At 36.6% G+C, this 25,003-nt stretch overlaps 1 protein-coding gene across 4 annotated transcripts in view; it reads right to left on the bottom strand.

Moving 5' to 3' along the window:
* Positions 1-24,207, bottom strand: part of fndc3ba (fibronectin type III domain containing 3Ba) — a 235,602-nt gene extending 211,395 nt beyond the window's left edge. For all 4 annotated transcript variants that reach the window (XR_015477915.1, XM_087239924.1, XM_087239921.1 and 1 more), the window contains exon 1: positions 24,108-24,207. The gene's annotated coding sequence lies outside the window, so the exon portion shown is untranslated. The remainder of the gene's footprint in view (positions 1-24,107) is intronic.
* Positions 24,208-25,003: the final 796 nt, after the last annotated feature.

The following is a 25,003-nucleotide window of genomic DNA, read 5'->3' as shown; positions in this document are numbered from 1 at the left end:
TATTATTATTATTATTAATATTAATTTATTTCAATACTTTAACAACAATAACCATAATAGCATATAACCAAAATAGCAATAACAATAATAATCAGCGATAACAGCAACAGTAAATGGTTATCATCAGCATTTTATTGTAATAAAATAATTTATTTAAATTTTATAGTAATTATATTTTATAAATATATAATATAATCACATTTCAAATAAAAATCACTTCAAATAAGTAAAAACAAATTTCTAATCTATAATCGAAAATAAATTCATGGTCTTTTTCTTGTTTTTTTTTTTTTTTTTTTTTGCAATTGATCCCAATGCCTGCATCCTCAAGCTGAGGGCCCATACAGACATGCCAGTCCCCAGAGTTCATACAGCCTTGAGAATTATCTAACTTGCACGCTACGATTTGGCAAACATTTTAATGTCCTCTCTCTAAGTCTAATCAAACAATCATTGAAGTTGTTTTCTGTTAATAATTACAAAAGAGCAGTCAATAATTAGCCGAGACCTCATCCCACTATGTTTTGACAGTGCTGGCGGCACGTATGCCACTTCAGATAAACAAGACTAAAAGACACTTGACTTGTAAACCTGAAGAGAGGAGGCCTGTCTGTCTCACAGACTGAGCATGTTGCACTAGGGAGTTGTCAAGAACAAAGGCTTCCCTGTGCACGGAGCCAGCCTGAGACACAAGCGGTTTTATAAGCCTGATTGAACACAAGAGCACCTCAAGAGCCCTTAATAAGAACAGAGAGGACAAAAGCGGCAAGCAAACCAAACGGCAAACCTGAACATCATTTCAATGACTATTTCAATCAAACACCTTCTCATTCCAAAGCAACACCTCACAGCAGACGTCCCTGTCCTGGCTTCCAGCGAATACCAGACATTTGCTGAAAAATCTCCCGAGTTCTTGAGTTCTGACGTGTTCAGACCTGGCCCTGATGAATGGGAGTCTCAGCATTTTTTCTTTCTAAATCTGCAAGTCTCACTCAGATTTCACCGATGCACAGTTTAGAGTCATCTCTGCCTCGCTTTCGTTTGGTTATCCCAAGAAAACAAAACCTAAAATCTGTCAGTCTTTTAGCCCTAATCAAAAACTGATGTTCACATTCCACATCAACCACACTGAAGCAGGAGAAAAATTCCTCCAGCCTCATAAAAAAGCAGCAGAGCCAATGTTCCCAAATCTTTTCAAAGGCAAATTTTTTGAGGGAGAACGTGCTCTCTTCTGAACTGGTGGAACATCAGCTGGCACCAGCTTCCGCCCCGCCAACTGTTCAGTGAAAACAGAGCCAAAGGAGTTGTGGCTTGCTCTGAGTAGGTGGATCCAGATTTTCTAGAAATCCAATGGCTTTAAATCCATTGAAGAGGATGAAATGATGGCAGCTGTGTTGTTTGCTTATGGGAAAAAAACGTTGTCAGAGGACCCAGTCTCTCAATATCCTAAGTAGTACACAACATTTAGTTTTTCCAACAGCACTTCCAGGACCAGTGCAAATCAAAGAGAGGTAGCGAATCAGTAAAATTACAAGAAAAACTAACTGAAAAAAATGTTACTGAAGACTTAAAAGATTGTATAAAATAGAAAATACATTTTGTATCAGTAAATTGTAATTCTCATCATCTTTAAAAACTAGCATTTTGAAACCTCGATAATCGTTTTACTACATACAGTAAATTTTTCATTATTTTAATTGAAATTGTTGTAAACATACCCTTAATCCTGCAAAAATGTATGTTGTTTGCATCAAATGTAACAGATGCACTGAAATTTCAGCTGCAAAACTTACTGGCCAAAAATGGCTTTTCAGGTTTTGGCAAATAGTCACCAAAAGGACCAAAATGAGGACCAACAGTGTTCAGCGTCATAGTTTCACTCTCCCTCCAGCCATAATCACTGTGCAGTGTGAAGCTGCTTTCACACCATATGTGGAAAGCACTGCACTATAAAACCCATTCATTTCAAATGACATAAAATTCGCAATGGTTTGTTGCTTAACTGAACTAAATGCAATTTGAAAACAGAGCACCACTGCTTATTTGAACATTTCTGAATACAGGGTTTCTACAGGTTTCATCAAGTCAAATTTAATACGGTTTAAGACCGTTATGAATGAAATTTTTATACTTACACACGGTTACAAAAAAATTCTGATGGCCCTGTTAAAACATTTAACAAACCATTAAAAACAAATGTTATTGTAAGAAAGTTGCATGTATAAATAAAATAACACCTCTTGACTCATTCACAATCAATAAAATTTTACTGTAAGTAGATATGGGCCAGTATAGAATTCTGATGGTATGAAAACCTTGGATTTAAATATCATGGTTTCTTGGTATCACGGTATTGTGATTACTGCTCTAAAATATCTTCTTTTTAAATGTCTGGGTAAAAAAACAAAACCTTTTTCCCCTTTGTGCACAACATATTTTATTTTGAGAAACATTTATAATATTTTGGAGCAGTAAACCTGTCAGGCTAAATAATTTCAAAAACGCAGATTTCTTTACCATTTAAACCAGCACCTTTGGAAGTCTTTTCTGCTGGAGATACTGCTGTCCTAAAAAAATTGAAAAAAAAAATGTAAATAAAAAAAATCTTACTCATACCTAGGAACGGTATAGCAGAAAATGACGATTTTAAAACCTTGACTTTACCAAATCATGGTATACCTTGAACACGGTTATCGTCCCATGCCTAACTTTAAGTACTGTGGTAATTTTAGTGGCTTGTGATTTTTCAGTATAATTAAATGTAATGAGTAAGTTTTAAAGTTGTACAAATATACTTAATGCTATTATATCTTAAAGTTTTTAGTTTTTGACCAAGTGCATTTGAATTTTTGATTTCATCCCAGAATTTTCATGCATCCCAACTTGTAGCCTTTATTTTGCAACAGTCAACACTTTGCTTTAAATGTTGTTGATTCAGCTTAGCTTCAACTGAATCCAGAACACTCCATTAAAATAGGTGAGTGAGAGAGGAGCTTTCCATGAGTTTGAGTGAGTGAGGGTAAATCAAATGAGTGCATTCGCAGCTGCTTTGAAAGCCATTATAGGAGTGAGACAGAGCCGGGGCGTTATTTACACCGTCAGCAGAGCAGCAACACTTCCATGCATAATCACCCAGTCACAACGCCCGATGGGGCAACGGGCACCTGAGCCTCAATTTTGTGGGAAAGCAATAAAGTTGGCTTGAACCACATCATGCATCATTTCCCATGTGATAAAGGAGTCAGTGTGTCTGGACAAGGCGCATCGATGCAAAGGTCTCCTCGAAAGCACAGCTCACTCCCATGGCAGTGGTCAGTAAAGTAAACATGCAACAAGTCTGGGCACCGATTCAGCCTTATATAAGAGAAACCAGGAAAACTGCACATGATCCTTTTGGGCATTCAATGTGCAGCAATTCCACACAAACACTAAGATTTACTGCGTTTTTGTTGGGAGGGCCAGCAAAGCCAGCTGTTTTGAAACATCAGTGGAGAAGGTTCCACTCCACATTTCTTCCGGTAAACAAGCTGAGCAGATGCTGCGTGCTGAATCCCAAAGCACGGTTCTCACACCCCATCTGACAGAACCACCCGCACGCCACCTTATTCTCATTACATCCGACTTCAGTGAGTGACGCTGTTACGGGCTGGATCAGAACCAGATTAGGGGGCTTGTTTTTACAGTAACATGAAGCCAAAATGACTTTCCGTTTTTTGTCACTGATTTCCATCCTCGTGACACATCTGGACCGTCCAGATGTTTGAAGAATGTGTGAACTGCCATTACACCTCATGCAAGCACACCTTCAAAGAGGATTAACTGTAGTTTGGCCATTTATTGTGTCAGCTGTAAAGCAAAACATTCCTAGGGCTGGGTGATATTTTGTCATTTTTATACGCAACTAGTCATTTATAACATAACAAACATTGTAACATTATCTTTATTAAAAACATACAAAATCACCAGATTAAAGAAGGTTTTCAATTGCAGACACAAAGTTGTTAACAGTGTAAATTGATGCTTGTTCCTCAGCCTTGACAGAGTTTTCTAGCAATTGACATTATCATTGTTATACAGATGCTGCTGTTTTCTTCTGAAGCCTTCCAGAATCTCTGCATCCAAAAAGTGATCGAAGCGGCATATCAATCACAACCTGCTAACATGCAAAGTAATGGTTCTTCATAAAAGCTAAACTAACATTACCAAACCAAGTATTAATGTTCATTAGTCAAGAATTCCAGCATGCCACTTTAGAGGTGTGTGAAATATTACCAGACCCAGTGATGAACAACCCCATATGGCCTGTTATAGCTCATCAATGACCATGTTTACATAGACATCAGTAATCAATTTTTTTGCCTTAATCTGAATAAGACAATAATAAGATTAAGGTGTTTACATGAGTTGCTTTTTAACTGGTCCTTTCATGATCCTGTTTGTGTTACAGCACTTAATTTGATTAACATCATTGTATCATCACGCTATCCATGTTTCCTCTGGAGTTTCATGTTATTTCTGGCGTTTCATTTTTAATTTGTCGAATTTAACTGCAGTTTACAGAAGTTTTACTTCATTCAGGAATATTTCATGTATGCCCCCCGTAAAGAACGTGATATTGGATGTGAGTGTGAACTGCTGGAAGAGTGTTGTTTTAATGGAATTTGATACCGCACGCCGTATAGGCAAAAAAAAAAAAAACTGGGTAGGTGTAGATAAAAGTGTCAAACAGCCATGCATGTTTAGATAATTCCGTAAACTCTATACGAAGGTAATAGTTTGATTGCGGTGTCTACAAGTCTAAATACTGCACTTCAAGAATACCACTAAAATCAGCATACTCCACATGTATAAATTTGATTTCTGGATTACAGTTTAGTTTGATTATGACTTCAAATTAAAATTAATCAAAAAAATCTTTGTTTACAAAGTAGACTATTAAATTAATGTATTGTCTTAATCGTATTAAAATCAGATTATTGGTGTCCATGTAAGCGTACTCAATGAAACAGACAATTCCAGTCATTGACTTCATGTCAGACAGGACAGAAGGCGTACACAGCATCACTGCTGACAGATGTATGCAAACCCTATGACCAACTGCTGCAGGGCTTACGAACACGTCCAGGCCCACTGGGTTACTTTAAACTGTATGTGACCTAGCACATTGACACAGTCAGCTGCAGGTGTTCCTGTACTGTACTGCTTCATGCTAGGTGAACACTGACTTGACTTCTGTAGGCTTTTACTGTGATGCTTTAAGCATATATTTTGACAGTTTGGAGCATTTAAAAATTTAGAGCAGAACACTAAAAACAGTGGTGTTGTTGCTGTTAATTTTTTTTAAGTAACAAAATACAAAATATATATTTTTATTGCCTATTTTATTATTGTAGGCTACTGTACAATAGAAATGTCTATTATTATGATTGCTAATACTATTACTACTACTACTATGACTTCTACTACTAGTAGTTTTAATGCTTTTATATTATAAATTATACATTTGCAACATATGATATATTTGTTTTTGTTTTAACAGCAAATCACATTTGGAGAATTCATTAATTAAATGAAGATATTTGTTAAAATGATAAGATATTTGGAGAAAAATACAATTGACAAGTCAATTAAAAAAAACATAATTGAGCCGTTTTCTTTCTTAATTAAAGAGATGCAGATAATGTATTGCTAAAAAAAATTTAAAAATAATAAAAATGAATAAAAACTTTTAACTGTCCAATCAGCCCTCTTACAGGTATTGCAAGATCGGCAAGACAAATGAATCAGGGTCTGTGTTGAGAATCTCCAAGATAGAAATCTATGTGGAAACTTCACTGTAAGAAGAGACGCTGTTACACCAGCCACATTCCCAATAGGTTATCATAATAATCAGCGCATATAAAGCACACAGTGGGCTTCATAGATGCTGCAGACGGCAGCAACACTGCTCTCTCTGTTTCAGACAGTAGAGGAGAGAGGACTCGCTCCACACCACGTCATTCAGGAGTTTCCCCCACCCCCGACATCTCCCTTCAGCCTCCAAACAGGCCTTTGTTTAGGGAATTTCTTCAGAAGAGAGAACTGGGCCTGCTTCTGGCACAGCAACACAAATGATTGTGAATTTCCAGCTTGTGAAGTAATAAACCTTGTCGCTATCAAAGACTTCTTTTTTTCAGCATCTGCATTGAACTATGGAGTTAGCAAGCCAGCAGAGGTGCACACGTCTGTGATAAAATACTTCTTTAACATTTACCATTTTTCATGTGGAGGAATTCACCCTGTTTATACATTCCTCTGAGGCCATAAAAAGCTGTTGTGTAGGGCTGAGACTAGTGTTCAGCGTCACCAGGTTGTTCGTGCCAATCCTATTCATCCCGCTCTGCATTTTATCCCAGTTATCGCATAAATTAGCCTACTGGATGCTAAGCAGGATTAGTTTTGGGGGTCCCGAGGGTCTCACAATGCATATTACAACTCCCTGTGGTCTTGCTGAGGAGTCGTGGAGGTTAATAGATTTGTACATCTGATCACACATTTGACGCCAACAAAAGCCTGTCCAGCTGGCCAAACGTGAAGTAACAGAGTCCAGCATCCGCACACAAGCCACACCATGGAGCTGGTCCAAATGAACCCACATCATGGTTTACAGACTGTGTGCCAGGCAACTCGCCTTTATGGGAAAGGAAAAAAAAAAAATCTCCTCTGGAAAATGCTGGCTTATAGCCATTATATGAAAATGAGGCAATGGCCGCCCTGAACAATGCCATTCTTTCAGAGGGAAATCAGACAGGCTTTGGGAACAGCAGCCTAACTATGCTTTGAGGCAACTTTGGCAGGAAGAAAAGCATGGACCAATTGTACACGTTCTTTCTCATTCTTTCTGCCAAACGTACGGCATCATTATCACCAATGGTTACTATTTCAGACTAAACTAAACTGGCTCCCTAAAACCACAGGGGTGAAAAAGTAGCTCCAGTCTTTAATGAGGGAACAGACGAAGACAGAGAAATGTCTACGTTCAGTATATTTACTGCTCAAGTATCATCTACTGCCAACTGTTCCTATAACTAATCACTCAAGTGCTTTCAGTTTTCAGATTTTTTGTGTTGACATTAAAAAGTTTTTTTTTCTCATTTTTGCTCATGTCATTCCACAAATAAAGATTTCTTTTTATAAAATCTGTGAATCTGAACTCTCCACTATTACAAATCAGTTCACCCAGAACTGATGCTTCACTATTAATAAAAAACAGGGCGGCACGATATTGTAAAAGTATGATATTGTCATTCAGAATTTTATTTGTCTGCGATAAATATTACGATATAAATACCGTTTTACAAGATATTTAAATAGCTCAATTTCACAGATGTCAAACTCTATGTTGGACGGCCGCAGATCTGCACAGTTTAGTTCCAACCTTAATTAAAACACACCTGATCAAACTAATTTAGTCCTTCGGGCATGTTTGAAACCTACAGGTAAGTGTGTTGGGGCAGGGTTGGAAGTGGAACTAAACTGTGCAGGGCTGCGGCCCTCCAGAAACCCTCCAGTTTGACACCCCTGCTCTGCTTGTTGGTTTTCTGGGGAGTCTAACAGTATTTAAGTACAGAAATTAAATAAATCACAATGCAAAAAAAAAAAAAAATGTGTTTATTACTGTGCTTTATCTAATTTCTACTATAGTCCAAATGTCTAAAAAATTGTTGCAAAAGTCAGATGAAATGAGGCAAAATTAGGAGTTTGTCGTTAAAACAAGCTAACTTAAGTAAGAAATTTTAGTTTGTTGTTGTTGCTGCATAAATCATATAAATTTCATATAATATAAAAGGATTAATTACAATTCTGTTCCTACTGGACAACTATTATTCAGACTTAACATTGTTTATGGTTGCAATGTGATTATTGCGCACATTGCGATCTCGATGCTGAAACAATATAATGTGCAGCCCTAATCCATATCAAATAGGTAGTTTATTGCAAAGTCTTTGAAAAGACATGATTGCTTCAAATGATGAACAGATTAAAGTTTGTCTCTTACTGGCTGACATATAAGTTTGGCTGACATATAAACCTTGATGAAAGAGAACAAAAATGAAACCATAACTTTTTTTGTTTGCTTCCTTCATTTACACAGACCTGGAAATCCTAGTGCTGATGCCTTTGACATTCATGAGCTGTAAAACATCACTCTTAAAATCGACATTCAGAACCTATAATCGATTTAATTTTTCCCGGTCAATTTTTTGAATTATTTTCCCTATCGTGTGTGCGGTATCACGTGACTCTGCTCTGTTTGTTACTTTTGTGTTGATTGCACTATATTGATGATAATTAGTAGCTGCACCAGAGATGCCTTTAGAGACCGCATCTTTTCTATCACCTTTCATTTTTATTAACATTAAAATATCAGTTTACAGAAGATGCAAGAAATGCACTGTTTAAAATATTACAGGATATGCAGGAGTAATTTTATTTAGAAGAGATACTGTTTATTTTCTACATTTATTATGAAAAACAGTGAAGATAATTTAATTTGTTTTTAAAAGTGCAAGTTAATTATTTTCACTTTTTAAGAAAAAGTGGCTGTTTTAAGCAAGGTGTGTTATAAATTTTAGATGTTCAACGTTGATGTTCAGTAAATAATCATAGATAGTAGATAGTGTCTGTTTCCTTCAATTATTTAAAAAATAATTAACCCTACATTCAGAAACCTCTCACTTGTAATATGTGAGCATATTTACTGTACAAAACCTGTAAATAAAATGGCAAACAAAAATCTATTTATAAATAAAATTAATAAAATTAATTAAATAATTACAATAAATAATTAATAAAATAAAATAAATAAAAAATAAATTCAATTATTTAATAAAATAAATAATAAAAATAAATAACAACATAAATAAATCATTCATTAATCTTAACCGAGTTAAAATATTCAATTAATCAAGATTTTGATTTTAGGCCAAATCGCCAAGCCCTATTTCAACTATTCCACCATTATGCTAGCTTTACTTCAATCACATGGTGTGCTTTTATTTTATTAATCTTTTTATAGAATAATTATTGCAAAAATGTGGATAACTGGAATTAAAATTAAAATGTGGTAAATAATATCAATGTGATTCAACCTAATAGTTGAGAAAGTGTCTTATTTCCTTCACATTTATGCACATCTTTTTTTCTATGCACTTTGTGAAGCAATAAATTTGCTCCAATTCCTAGTTTAGATACAATCAACATTAAAAGTTCACTTGTGCACAAAAACCATAAAAAAAAAAGGAGTTCATGCAAAATCAAAAAGAAAGACATTTGTTGTCCACTCCACCAGAGTTGTTTTTTTTTTTTTTTTAATAAAATATTTCCTATCACACATTGGCAGGCTAAATATTTCTCTAGTTTATGAATATTTGTCTCAAATGTCCCGTCATTCAACAAAAACAAGTTGCCAAGTTTAAAGCCATTGTCAAAAGCCATTAAAAGACTGATTACACCAAGCTAGAGCAACAAAATGAGGAATGCACACTCCAATAGTCCCATATGATCCAGAGGTCACTGGTCAGATTGTTATGATCGAAGGTTTCCGAGTCAGGAAGGACAGGATCTCTATAGAGATATATGAACAGAGAAGGCTTGAAAAGACGAAACAGTCAGTCTATCTTTCAGCAGCAATGAAAGCAAATCAGCCCGACACTGCCAAACAGAGCAGGAGAGAGAGAGAGAGAGAAAAAAAAAACTCATCCAACCATCTGGATGTGGACTAGGCAGAAGTCCAGGAGGCAGTAAAATTCATTCCAAGTCCCTGACCGACGTGCGACTGCCACGTAGCTGTTAATGCAGGAGGACAGAGAGGCGGGAAGAGGCCGTCTTATTTCTGCAGAAACACTTTCCCACAGATCAACACAAGCACATCTGCCTGTCTGCCTACACTGCGCACTGTTATTCAACTGCAATATCACAGTTTGGATGCAATATGACAATGTGATAATGATCACTTGGAGAGCTTCACAATAATACAATGTGGTTGAGGGCGTCAGACGTTTTCACAGGTCTCTGACGTGGACTCTAATTGTCAAATCTTTGAGGTAGAGTCCAAGTCTTTTAGTAATGGGCTTTTTTTATACACTGAGTTAGTTTTATAAACACTGTGAAAGAGCAATTCATTTCATTATTATGAAGTCAAATCAAGTCAATTATTTACAGAAACATTAGAGATGTTACCTTCACCATGTAAGTATTATAAAATATGTAAATGTAAAAATAATTTCATTATATAAACACATAAAAATCATTAAAATAAGAAACAAGTTCATCCTAAGATGGAAATTCTGTCATCATTTATTAACTTATATGTTATTTCAAAGCTTTATGAAAGGTTTCTTCTGCTTAGCACAAAAGATATACATTAACTTGAATAGTCAGAAAAAAAAAAATCCATAGTACTCAAAAGATAGCATTAGTTCTGCTTCAGACTCAATTTTCCATTTCTGCAATAAATCAACATTGTTTTGAAGGAATAACCTCATTTAGCCACATTTAAAGTAGTAAAGACATATTTTAAGAGTGTGACGCTTAAGAATGAAGTTCGAAATATTCCTTTAGAGGCTCTTCTAGTAGGACCGTGGGATGGTCTAGACTTGTTGGTGACTCAGTCTGTCCACAAACAGGAAAAAAACAGTGAATGTCTAAATTAAATACCTCCAATATGCACCTCGCATCTAAAAGTGTAAACAGCCAGGTCATAGATCTCGGCTCTCCTGTGCTTTTCTTTTCTGGCACACTGAACTTGTGTTTAGACCAAGCTGAGAGGAAGCAGCCGAACTCCCACAAACACATGAACATGACTCACTCCATACCCATGGCTATGCTTCAAGATTATTTTTCCTTTTTTTGTAACAATTTGGAAAAAGGAGTTCAGATCAGTTTGAGAGAGATCCACAACACTCGTTACATTCATGTGTGTATAATGAAGCTAGCTACACTAAAAAAAAAATGACTATACAAATCCAGCACCCTTCATGAAAACTGACAGCCACAATACCTTATAGGACTTTTTGATGTCTACATACTGTGTAACACTACATTTTGTATCCCCAATAGCTGAACCTGCAAGGTGTGTAAATTCTGAGACAATATTGTTTGTTGTTTTCTCTTGTACTTAAAAAAAATAAATAAATAAAATAAAGTTTTTTTTAAAAAATTTTTTTAAAAAAAGTTTAAAAAAAAAAAAACTTAAAATGAGCTAGATTTTAGAGTGTGTTTGTTTGTTTGCTGTTTCTTTGGGGGGGGGGGGGTAAACTTAATTACTTCATGCTGTCAAAGCACTTCATGTCAATTTTTTTTTACAGTGTACTGTGGCTCTGCATAGTCGAGCATCTATCTTGACTGTCCATTCAAAAATAGAACCAAACATGTTCCTAAATATTCAAACTGTTCATTTATTCAATATGCCATTAATGGCAGCAAGCAAACCAAACACAGAGGCTTGACTGTGTTCCAATTAAGTTTATAATTGAGCTACGATCACATTATTAAGAATGTTTATACTTACTTTTAGGTCTGACTAAAGCACTTTATTTTTCCATCCAACTAACATTTAATATACAAGTGCCTATTGAAAACCATCATACCCCCTGAAACTTTCTTTATTTGTCAGCAGCCTGAAATCAAATCTCATTCCAAATAACTTTTCCAGCATTTGAAATGTTTTTTTTGAAAGGAGCCTTCTCCTAACCTGTGCCTTTCTACAACTTAATCCCAAAGGGCTTTTGAAAGCAGGGAGTAATGCGAGTAAAGCTATACTGTAGATTTTCACAAGGTATGATGATTTTCTATAGGCACAGTATGTGCTAATTGTGATTAATAATAATAATAAAAAAAAAGTGTGTACTGTGAACATTGCAACCATTGGAGTATTTCTGATTATTCTTCTGATAAGGAAAAACAGCACGATTGAAACAATTCTCAAAGCTATAATAATCCATAACCCATATTCAAAAACATGGTTGCAGTAAATCATAAGACTAATAGTTCGAATAATGTTGTGTTCTTTTAGTCACAAATCTACTAATTACCTCAGACAAACACAGCGCACCCAAACACTGCAGTGCTTTTTCTTTTTCAAAATAAGCATAGCTAAAGTAATGGTTTGTCTATTTGTCATCTTCTAAGAAAATGAGAAAAAGTGATAGACAGCCGGGGATCACAAGTGCAAAGCCCATTGAAAATGATCAAAGAAACACTTACAGTTTTCACATGCGAGTTTTGGGTTGTCATTGACACTTCAGGTCAGAATATCAACAAATGCATCGGTGCTAGTGGTGTAGAGTTTAGCACAGACACATGCACTGTACTGTTCTATCCAATAAAGGTAAAAAGTACAACAAAATAAATTATAAAATAAACAAAAACAATTGCGGATAGAAGTATAGAAGCAGTGAGGAGATTATACATAAAAAAGGATGTAAGGATGTCGCCAGAGTGGCTTTTTGGTTTCTTTTCTTGTTCATCTCAGCCACTAGCACCCCATCTGAAAGTTTTGTTTAGCATAGGGGGTAATGTAGTCATTCAGCTTCACAATTTGTAATGTTGCGATATGTATTTAAATAACGATGGGTGGTTCCTTTACTTGAAAGCTCAGATTTGATTATCATAATTTGTTCTGTTTACAGAGTTTGAGGTCTACTAAATCATTATTATTCACACAAGTTTGCTTTGATTGTTCAGCATTTACACTTTACCATAGCACAGACTTTGTAACATTTTATCAAGTTTAAGAGTCTCTTTAACACTTGTTTATTTTATTTAAAAGAGATCAGATAATTTGTTTTAAATATTCTTGACTATTAAAACTATTTGCCTTGGTATTACTGGTAAATTAAAATAAAGTGGTTAAAAAATCCTAATATTCCTAAATGAATTGTTAAAAAACTATTCAGTAATTATTGATGCCGAATGATGAGATCATGATAATTGTTTTTGCTGTATCGTCCAGCCATATTTCAAACAATATTTAACACAAAAATTCAGTAATAAAACGCACAGACGCAAAATAAAAGATGTGGTGTTTGTCTGTCTATGGCACAGTTTTCACCTGCTTTATACATGCAGTATGCTTGGTTACAAATGATGACAAATTGAAAGTGATTTAAATTTTAAATGATCAGCCAAGCCATCACCAGTTCCATGCTTTACATCACTTTTATTCAAGCACTTAGCAAAACACACAACTACAATAAAACGAACAAACACATTACACTACTGTATCAACTGTGCAAGGCGAAGAACGAATACCATGAATAGTGATTTACTGCTCTCTCACATCATGTCCCACACTGATGACATGTTTGGTCAGTAGGTGGAGAACGGGTGGTCTTTTGTGGTCGTTTGAACACATTCAACCACAGGAGTGTTTATGGCAATCCAATCATTCATTTTCACTACTTTGAAAGTGGCTAACACCGAACAAGCTCAAAAATGTTGCAGTCCTCATTATTACCTGAATTTAGCATCATCCAGTTGTTACGAAAGCAAATCTGTTTCAATTTCTTGCACTAAATGTAGGAGACCGAAGACAAGTTTGCACTTACGGAAGTGCCATTTCTTACCAATCAACTCTTTCCTAAAGAAAACATCTCTTCCCTTTTCACAACAACTCTGAGAATCAACTGAGAAGCAAACATATTAAAACAAGGGTTGAATGTTTACTGTTTTCAAGGCAACAACTCAATTTCCGCCACAAAATGCTCCAAACAAGGTCTCGTCTTAATGCGGAAGTGGTCACTTTGGTCCCAGACTCCAGATTTGGATGGACATTTTATGGAATGTGGAATGAGTCAACACTTTGGTACGGCTGAATCTAATGCCCTAGCCAACATTCAGGGCTCCCCCAACCCCCAGCTGAAAGGGATGTGAGGAAATCAGTCAGAGGAAGACATAGGGAATGGGGTTTGGGGGAGCAGGAGGAGGGGTGTTGAAATTGGGGGACAGATTTTGCTCATTTGTCCCACATGGCTGAGCGTGCTCAAAGAGGGCAGCTCAGTTTAAACAAACATAACCACTTCCTCCTCGCTGCACACAAAGCCTTTAAACAGAAACCCGTCCATCGCTCCTCGCAGGGTCATTTGGGGGAAAGAACAGCTCGCCGCCAAAACACAGCCGGCCCTGTGTGGTTCAGCGCCTGCAGACGGCCTGAAAGAGCTCAGACATGCTCCTGCGCCTCAGTTTCACCTCACACACAAAACACTGCTACAGTCCACACTGAATAAAGAATATATTTGGTCAACTGATTACACACAAGAACGACTTGACAACTGTCACACTCTAAAAGAAAAGCTTCATATAAAGCATATCATCAAATAAATAAAGATGCGTGAGAAATAAGAAATAAAGATGCATGAGAGGTATTCAAAAGTTATGCTTCTTTTTATTTTTATTAAGGGATGTTGAAATGTTTTTGTTTATTTCTACATTTGTGCTATTCAATTACACTTCCCACCATATTGTTTATTAGTACATTACTGAATTGTATTGCTTGACAAATCATTAAACATCATCCATATTATTAGTACTACTGCAAAAATATAATAAATGGCAAAACATTTTATTCTACAGCATTACTATATTAGGTAAATACAAATATACAGAAGTACACTTGTTACATGACATCAGCGTGTATAAATGGCAATATATAAGAGTTTTATTAATTTATTTATTTTTTACCCAGCCATATCAGCCTGCAGCCAAAGACCGGTTACTCACTGAAGCTAAGCAGGGCTGAACCTGGTCAGTATCTGGATGGGAGACCACATGGGAAAACTAGGTTGCTGCTGGAAGTGGTATTAGTGAGGCCAGCAGGGGGCACTCAACCAGCAGTCTTAGTGTCCTAACGCCCCAGTAAAGTGAAGGGGACTCTATACTGCTCAGTGAGTGCCGTCTTTCAGGTGAGATGTCTACTACTGTCAATAACAATCCCACTGTACTTCTCGTAAAGAGTACGGCTGTAACCCTGGTGTCCTGGCCAAATTTCCTCCATGGCCTTCAAATCATCCCCATACACTGAATTGACTCAGTCACTCCACTCCACCTATAGCTGGTCACTGTTGTCCTGTGGCTGCTATCGCATTATCCAAGTGGATGCTGCACACTGCGGCACACCCTCTCATGATTGTGAAGCACTATGGGTGTATGGCAATACAGGATAAATAAGCTATAGAAAACTCACATTACAGTATATGGATTTTACTTAGTACTTTTCTCCCAAAAAATTTACTAATTTCAAACAAATTTTAAAAAACAATAAATGTGTATATTTATTTTAACTGTAGTGTTCAGGGTTTTTTTTTTTTACATGTGAGAAACTGAGTTTGTGTAAAAATTGGCATCCAAAACATAACACAATTTCGTGAATTTAATAAACAGTAGCTTTATTCATGTCAAAACAAATCTACATATAACAACATTAGCTATGTTTCCATCCAAAACTGCAAATTAACTTTATGTGCAAAACTGGAATATTGCATTAAAGATGGGCAATTAAAGCAGCGTTTCCATCCAATGAGTCAAAAAGAACAAAATCCTCACTTCCTGATTAACTGGTGCCAAGTATCAACACTATAACTGACATTGCTGCAGTAGGAGAAGCTCAGTGGATCTTTAGCTTATTTAATAAATGACTTGTGCCTCAGAATAAGATGCAGACACAGTGCATTCACATTTTCAAAACTTATGCGCATCATGGCATTTCCATCAACCATTTTTTTTAAAAACGCATATCCAAAATGCGCATATAAATAGGTGAATGGAAATGTAGCTTTTGATGCTTTTATAGCTGTATAATTTACTGCATGATAAAAATTCAACAATTATTACTGAAAAATAGGAAAACCCCGAATAATCGGAATTATTCATATGTGTCACTTTACCTCCTGGTAAAAAACACAAATTTTATAAATCATTAATTGAATAATTTCTTTAGATATAATCTGTAACATTAACACAATTTTAATACTTGCACATGATAAGGGAGCGAATACCCTAAATACGCCAAGAAACATCAGAAAAAAAAACTATTGTAAAGAGTCACATTGACTTAATGAGTGCGAGAATACGCAGTCCCCAACAGGAATGCCAAGGAGCACCCTATTCACCCCATGTTGACTCTGGAATGCTGTAGAAAGCAAAATTCAACATTGACACATTCCTTCGGTGCCACCTGGGATGCCACTGCCCTCACAGCAATGGCCACCATTCCCACGACCCCTGTGTTTACTTTATTTTGGTAACTTCGCACATCCAAAACACGGCCATTGCACAAAGAGAGATGGGCAGTACTAATCCAAAAGAATAATATGAATTAGCTGGAAAAATGCAGCAGGCAGAAACAGATCTGGGCAGTAAGAATGAATACCCCCTCCTGCCGGCCCCTCCTCGCCTTCTCAGGTCAAAGGGTGAAATTCCTCATCTTCCATCAGCCCTGCACATTTCACACACTACAAGGAGGAGTTTTGAGGAGGGGGATGGGTTAACAAGACCTGGTGGGACGCAGGGGTTGTGGGAGGTGTTGGTCTAAGGTCCTGCTGGTGGGGGGTGGTGGGGGGGGGGCATAAGAAAACAGGAAGTCTGGGACTACAAATATATGCACAGTGGCACTGCTGACATGTGTTTGCGCAGGGCTCCTTTTGAGGCGTTTAGCAAGTGCGTACACAGACCATGTGTGAATTACAACAGATCAGATGGAGTTCGCATTAGGGAGGCTGGACTGGCAGTAAGTACACCAAAATAAATGCTGCATCTGATGGCGGGCTCTCATTGCACATGCATGCTGGCTAAAACGATCTCCAGTCAAATAAAAGCATCATTAATGAGCCGCTGCTGCATCTGAAGTTTCCATCGTCCAGCTAAACAACGGCTGTCTCTGCACTCTGAATGCTAATGCAAGCACGAACGTACACCAGTGGCCACCTGACCAAACACTGAGTGTTTTTCCGCTCTGCTTTTAGCTAAATGTGCAAGCCTGGCCATTTGAATAATGCATTGGCATGACAGAGCGGATGCATGTCAGGAATCAGAGTGACATGGAGCGCGTAGCAGCATCTGATCCAACACAATGACTGCAAAACAAGAACACAACACTGAAAGCTGCATTTTTGCATTCCATAAGAGCTGCAATTAGCCTGATGCAATGGAACATTGTTGTTTAATTTTTCAGTGTTATTTTAACTTAAAAGTTATGAAAATATTAACAGAGTTCTACAAAAATAATATTTATAATTCTTGTCTTGTAATCTTCTGCCAATAAGTCAGCAATTGGCTTCAATGAGTTATAACAATGAAACATATGGAATTATTTATCATATAGACCCTTTTCACAATCATGGTTGAGTTATCTTACAACTAGGGATGCGCAGATGTGGATTTTTGGGCCAATATCGATAACCGAGAACTCTTTAGATAGTTAAAAATGTTACATTTTTATACAGTGAACAACTAATTTTATTTCAAAAACTTCATAAAAGTTTGAACTGATCTTACAAACTGAATAGCAAAAAAGCAATAATTTCAAAATTGCAAGGTGATTATCTAGACCTATATTCACAATTTCACATGAATCAGCATGCCAAAAAAATTAAATAATTTCCTTTTCTTTGCATAGCAAATAAACATGCAACATTACTGTTGCGTAAATATAATATAAACAAAAATGAAATTTAATTAAAGTTTAATAAATATATTTTAAATAAAACGAAAAAACTAAGAACTGAAACCAGCTCAAATGTTCTTGTCTTGAATAAAATGTGTTACAGTGAAAAAGCGTTAAGAGGTGTTTTAACAGTTTGCCTAATTTCGATATCGGATCGATAACGATAGCATTAAAATAGCATTTAATCGGGCAATAACGATATGGCTGCCAATATATCAAGCATTCCTACTTAAAACAAATATTCTTTTACAATCATATTTGTTCAAATAAAAAAAAAACAACAACTCAACGAGTGTCATCATGACTTTTACAAAAAGGAAAAAAAATAATCAGATAAATGGCAGCCAGAAGAGATGTCAACATCAAAAGATGAACAGTCAAATTTACTTTCCTGCACTTAGACAGTGTATTAGAAATGGTGTAAGTGCCACTTCATTTTTGTGCTTTATGCAAAGATAATATAGTAAATACGTAAATACATATATAAATGTATATGTTTTAATCATAATTTTTAAGATGCTGATGACTGTTAATCACATCATAATGTCTTGTGAAAAAGGTCCATTGGCAAAATGATCCTTTCCAAAACATAAAATGTCATCATATCTTCTTGTTGTTCCAAACCGTGCGACTTTCTTCTGTTGAACACATTTTGACGAACTGCTTCTGATTGAATGTCAATGAACATTTGTTCACAAATTTTAGTAATTCTCTGGAGACAAAACAGTACACTGACTATTGTCAGTTGTGAAGATATGCACTCACACTATGCTATCTGAACCATGCCCAGGTGCATTTCCTGGTTCATTAGAAAAGTTTGAATGCTCCGAGTCGGGCCCAGTTGTAAATCAGTTGGGCAGCCCTGGCCCAGTTGGAAGAGGTGTGCCAAAGTGCGATTCGGTTGGGCTTAGGCGCGATATGCCTATAGTGCAGGTGCAAAATGCAAATGAGCCTGAAACTGAAGACGCAACATTTTTAAGGGACGGTTCATATGGATTTATTAATTATTCTTTTCAATGAATGCACACTACCGTAGTTTACTAAAGATACAAAGCCCTTGCTGCACATCAGCTGCATCTTCAGCAAACCTACTAATACTTGCAGCATGATGATGCTTATGATAATTTATTGATATTTAACTGCGCTTAACTGCATCCCAAATGACTAAAGCTATATAACTGAAGCAATCTCCACTGTGCTGAGCGAGAGTGCTTCTCTTCCTGTTAAACTGAACAGTCATCGATGATGCAAGCATGCTCAGGTACGAAAATGCAGTGCAAGTGTAGGCCATCAAGGGAAAGGAGGGACAAATCGCGCTTCGGCACGGTTCAAGGCAACTCTACCTAGTGCGAGTACACTCAAAGAGATCAAGCAGCATTCTAGTGTTCAGCTTGTTTAATTTGCTTTCATGAAAAACTACCACCTGCACAAATCCACCAAAAAAAAAGGCTTGGACATTGGATGAAGTAATAAAATATTGATAAACTATTTAAATTATTTCAATTTTCTAAACTACTCCTACCACTGAAGTAAAATGCAAGTCTAAACGCACAGGACTAAAATCTACATCAAGTATTGTAAACTTTTAAATCTAGACAGAGTTGCAAAAGATGCAAAACAAAGAAGCAAAAGAAGGTATGTTGTAGCATCCAGCAAAAGCATCCTGCAGCGCGTTGCTTGCAGTGCTGGCAAACTGCTGCGTGTGTATTCGGGTGCAGAGGGGACTGTATAGAAAAAGCGGTGGGAAAGAAAGTTGAAAGGCCTCTTTCATCTTCATCTAAATCAACTGTCAACAATAGAGCAAATCACCAAGAAGACAGAGAAGCCTCACATGCAAACATAGCAGCACTGTGCCAAACAAACACACAACGGCAGGGGAAGATGCTAGGAGAGCAAACAAGACGTGCGAGAGCCTATGGAAAGGCTAAAACAATAGCGGAGGGATTGCAGTTATGCTTTTAGCTCCTCTGAATGAGACTATATGAGGCTGATTCAAGAAGAGCAGCAGGATCCTGATTCATGGACCAGCTGACGGCCACATCATCAACGCATGCATATTTCCCAAGCACTAATGGTTAAAGCAGCACAGATACAAACTTGTTCTATCTTGCTTTAGAGTCGGAGAGAAGCTGGCTTCTCTGCCTAATGAGGTCAAGGGAAAAAGCGCACTTGAGAGTAATGGTAAGAGCATGTGATTTAGCTGACCAAAACATCACTGCTTTTCTACTCATCATCTACTTTTTCTTTTTTAGACAATGCAGATGGTCACCGAGTTCACTGGTTCTTTTGTAGACTAGTGTTGTCACGGTTACCGGTTTCAAGGTAAACCACAGTTCTAATTTCAGGACTATTATTACTATTATTATTATTATTATTATTATTATTAACGTTTCAAATTGTCATCATCATTAAAACTATGATTGATTGTCATGATTTTGATAACTCTTTGTAAATCCAGTTACATTGTGATTAGCTTATATATAGACAGTTAATACATTTTATATGCACATATACACTCACCGGCCACTACATTAGGTACAACTGCTTGTTGATGCAAATTTCGGAACAGCCAATAACATGGAAGCAATTCAATGCATTTAGGCATATAGACATGGTCAAGACGATCTGCTGCAGTTTAAATAAAACATCGGAATGTGGAAGAAAGGTGATTTAAGTGACTTTGAATGTGGTTAATGCCAGACGAGCTGGTAAGAGTATTTTCGAAACTGCTGATCTACTGGGATTTTCACGCATCTCTAGGGTTTTAAAAAGAATGGTCTGCCAAAAGAGAAAATATCCAGTGAGCGGCTGTTCTGTGGGCACAAATGACTTGTTGGTGCCAGAGGTCAGAGGAGAATGGCCAGACTGGTTTAAGCTGATAGAAAAGGCAACACTAACCCGAATAACCACTCGTTACAACCGAGGTATGCAGAAGAGCATCTCTGAATGCACAACACATCTAACCTTCAGGTAGATGGACTACAGCAGCAGAAGACCACACCAGGTGCCACCCCAGTCAGCAAAGAACAAGGATCTAATGCTACAATTTGCACAGGCTCACCAAAATTTGACTAAAAAAGGTTGGAAAACCTTGCCTGGTCTGATGAGTCTCAATTTCTGCTGCGACATTCAGAAGGTAGGGTCAGAATTTGATGTCAACAACATGAAAGCATGGATCCATCCTGCCTTGTATCAACAGTTCAGGCTGGTGGTGGTGGTGGTGTAATGGTGTGGGGGATATTTTCTTGATATATTTTGGGCCCATTAGGTACCAATTGCACATTGTATCAATTGTATATACAGTACACACACACACACAAAACTTAATGCATGTTGTATTATTCTTGTTTAAAGTGTATTATAAATACTATTGAGAAAAAGTTGAAGCTTAAATTCACAAAATTAAAAATCGCAAGAACAGTTCAAAAAATTGCTGTTAGATATTTACATCAAATCGCACAACCCTTTTTAGCATCTTTATGAAATCTAGTGAAAAACAAGGTAAACGTGGATCCTCTTGTGAGGTAGTTTTTCAAGTGCAGGTTTAACAGACAATACATTGAAAAAAATTCTAATCTACTTGTAAATCTATACAAAATATGCAAATAAAAAAGCAGGGATCCATGCTTCTGTTGTGTGATACAAAATGTGCAGCTTTCTGGAATTTTGTCTGTTGCTTGTTCATTGTCAGATACAAAAATTGGTGGAATGTCTTAAGTGTGTGTGACTTTTGCCTTTGAACATTTTTAGGTAATTTTAACAAAACAGTGACAACATTGATAACAGTGACAAATTTGGTCACCACAATTGTGATATAAAATTATCATACCATTACATCTCTAATGTAGACAAAAGCATAAAATCAAAAAGAAAAGTGTTCAAACTTCCACAAAAATGGTACAAACCAAATTCCACAACATCCACCGAGCAATAAGACGTGTAAAAAAAGTTATTTCAAAGGGCACAAAGTCAAAAAAAATCAGGAAACGTCCTCGAGAAGGTGGACTCGCCGCTGCAATTAGGAACAATCACAACAGATTTTATCACGCTGGACTGCGTAACATCAGCACACATCAAAGCAACGAGCTGCTCCCAGAATGATGGGGAACTGTATGGGGGAGGGTCCGATGTCTATGTGCAATATTTGACTAGCCCATGGGGAAAGAAACCTCCAGCTCACCAGGTACAACCCCATGACCTCAAAGGAAGAGCACATTCCTGTAGTTATGCCCAATCAGGAAGTTGAACACTCGATGCCAGCTCTCTCAGGGCAGCACCTCCACTGATGAAACAAAAGCTGTCAGGCCCAATCCATCAGAAATAAGCAAAAAAAAAAAAAAAAAAAAAAAAAAAAAAAGAATACAGCTACTTTGTTTCGAAAGTGCCTCAAATATGCTGGGTGCATGAAAAACCACAGATGTTCTACTTATTTCATGCACATTTTCATGGTTAGTGTGTGCGCTTGAACATTGGTTTACCTTTTGACTCTCACACATCCAAATATATGAATGAAACGCAACTGTCGCACTCTGTATGCAGTCTGATTTTTCATAAAATAAAAACTGCAATGTTGTGCTTTGGATAATGGTTGTGGGAATGACCTGCTCATTATCTCACTTGTTAAATGGCTTCGTAATGAAATTTAAATATTAAACTCCTTTATTAATTTTACTTCCAGAGACATATAGAAAACACTAGCACATTTAAAAAGGCAATATAGGATTCCGGAGAGTTTGTACAGTGTTGTCATCTGTAATTCCTTATTTAGAAATATGCATGCTAAACACTGCATCTAACCAATTACTATCAAGCACTCCGAGATGTAGAGTAAAACAAGAATGAATTAGACTTACAACATTCTATTGTTTGTTTGTTTCTTTGTTTTTTTTATATTTATGTGGATGACAATATGTAAAATAAAAATAAATGCATAGATATAATGTAAAGTATGATTATACTGTATAATGCTGCAGAGAAAATGACTTAAAGCCAGCAGGTGGAAACAATTACATTACAAGTACTCATCACTCTGCACATACCTCTGTGCTGCACTAAGAAAACCTTATAGAATATAAAAAATGCACATTAGCAATACCAAATTAAGCTTGATTGGTTAAATAACTAAACTTCATTTAAATCATTTTGTGGCATCTGCAAATATATTCCCTCTCGATTGAGAATCACTGCTTTCAAAAATTGAATATATACAGATATAGACTGATGAGAAGGAGCTGCAAAAAGCATCATTTTTTCTGCAGATTTTTTTTTTATTGCATGCGCAATACTGAACTTTATTTACTTATTTATTTATTTATTTTATTATAAAACCTCTCACTCAGCTGAAGAAGGCAAACCTGACGTCATCTACTGCAGATCACATTTCTCTTCTCACAGATAATGTGCTTCTTTCTCTCCAATAAGCCCTCTGGATCCAGGCAGGAGCCGACCCCATAGTACCAACTATCTTTGCTAGCGTCATTTCGGTGACCCAACAACATCATCCAAGACCAGAGATTAAAAGCGACCTTTAAAAGTCTTTTTAAAGAGCTGATAATTAGTGTGCTTTAATTCTCGGTGCTCGTGACGTTTGGGGAAGAAAACTGCACGCCACGGCGCTGCATTAAACCAAAACATTAAATAGAAAGTTAAAACAGAAACAAAGCATCAACCCAGTACACTTCTTTTTGCACAATAACAGTACATCAAGAACAGCGGATAATGTTTTCCTCCATAAACAGTCGCAGCTGTTGAAGAATAGGCTGTCTGGAATACTAGGGCATGATGGAGTTGACCACCTTCACTTCATCCTTCACAACATCAATCATCATTCCCCAAATCTTTGCCAAATGTTATTCCACTCCATTCCAGCAAGTGCTTGTTTTGCAACAGCTGGAACAGACAGCGAAACAAGCATCCCTGATACATTTAATCTAAAGTTTTTATGTTACCCAAGGCTAACAAACACAACAAAATACTTCTTAATGAAGCTAAAATGTAACGCTTTTATAACATTGTGACGTTTACGTAACCCTGCGCGCTAAACGAAACACCTCAAACTCCCCAAAATTCCTCAAAGTTGGAATTCAACGACGCACACTTAAAACTGTGAATTTTCCAGCATACTCCGGGAATCATTACAAAGTTGAACGACGACTTTTGAGCATCCTTTGGTAAATAACGGTTTGTAAAAATAATCTATGCGAAGAAAAATGCAGAAATAGGGAAGTTTTCCGTCTCGCTTCCCCTGGCTGGCCAACTAACCCAGACTCCCGGCGTCACCGCCATCCAGACACAAAAATGCACGCAACTTTCCGTTATGAACCTTTTTTCATCGTTTAATTGGGAAAAACACACAAACGCGGGATGTGGCAAAAGACCGAGCTAATAAGCGATAAGAAGAACTCACCTCGCTGCAATAAAATGATCTTGAAAGAAACTCCAGAGCTCCACTTTCACTCCAGACACAACTTTGGCAATCCCTGCTCCAGCCTGCTCCACCAGCACTCAGGCAGGGGGAGATTCCGCGGCCATGTCAATTATGTCCCACAGCACATGTGAGCGGCTTGATCCTGCCCCCTTACCGTAACCAACCTTATAAACGAACTGCACAAGAGCGAATAGAAAAATGTGAATATTTTAAAAATATATATTATCAAGATATGTTGATTGACAGATAACGGGGACAAACTAGTTAATTTCTTTAAATAATAACTTTTATTAACTTTGTATTTTTAAGGAGATGTGAATAATAAATCAGCTAGTTAACCCCTGCCTTAATAACTAATATTTATTAATTAATACTTAGCTAATACACACTTTGATATTTAGTGATTTATTAAAAAAAGAAATGTGAAATTAGGTTGTTGGTTTATTATGCAACTAATTAGTTCTAAAGCAACAAAAATTCAGCCTTAATGTTTTATAATGTATGCCTATGAGCAGTATATATTGCTTTTATAAAGTATGTGAGTAGTTATAATAAAACAAAAAAAAAAATTTAACTCTTGAGCTAGTGTTAGATTGTTGACACTTTTGAAAATGCTAATTTAACTATGGCCAGTGTGGATTAAATATCCACTGGTAAAGTGTTAAAATGAACTCTCTCAGAGTTGAATTAACGCTGGTGATTTTGCTGTGACTCATGAAAAACTAAACCTAAGAAAAACTTATTATAGATTACTTATTTAGCAGCAAATAAACATTTTATATGATTCATATTAAGCAATCTCTAACTGTTACTAGTTTTTTCTTTGTGGCTTTGGTGCATTTCTCACAACACTATTTACATTTGCACAGCAGTTG

This window comes from Danio rerio, chromosome 2, assembly GCF_052040795.2.
Source record: "Danio rerio strain M-AB ecotype USA chromosome 2, GRCz13ab, whole genome shotgun sequence".
Classification (NCBI taxonomy): domain Eukaryota; kingdom Metazoa; phylum Chordata; class Actinopteri; order Cypriniformes; family Danionidae; genus Danio; species Danio rerio.
Note: the sequence above shows the minus strand (reverse complement) of the source record. Positions and strands in the feature narration are given on the sequence as shown.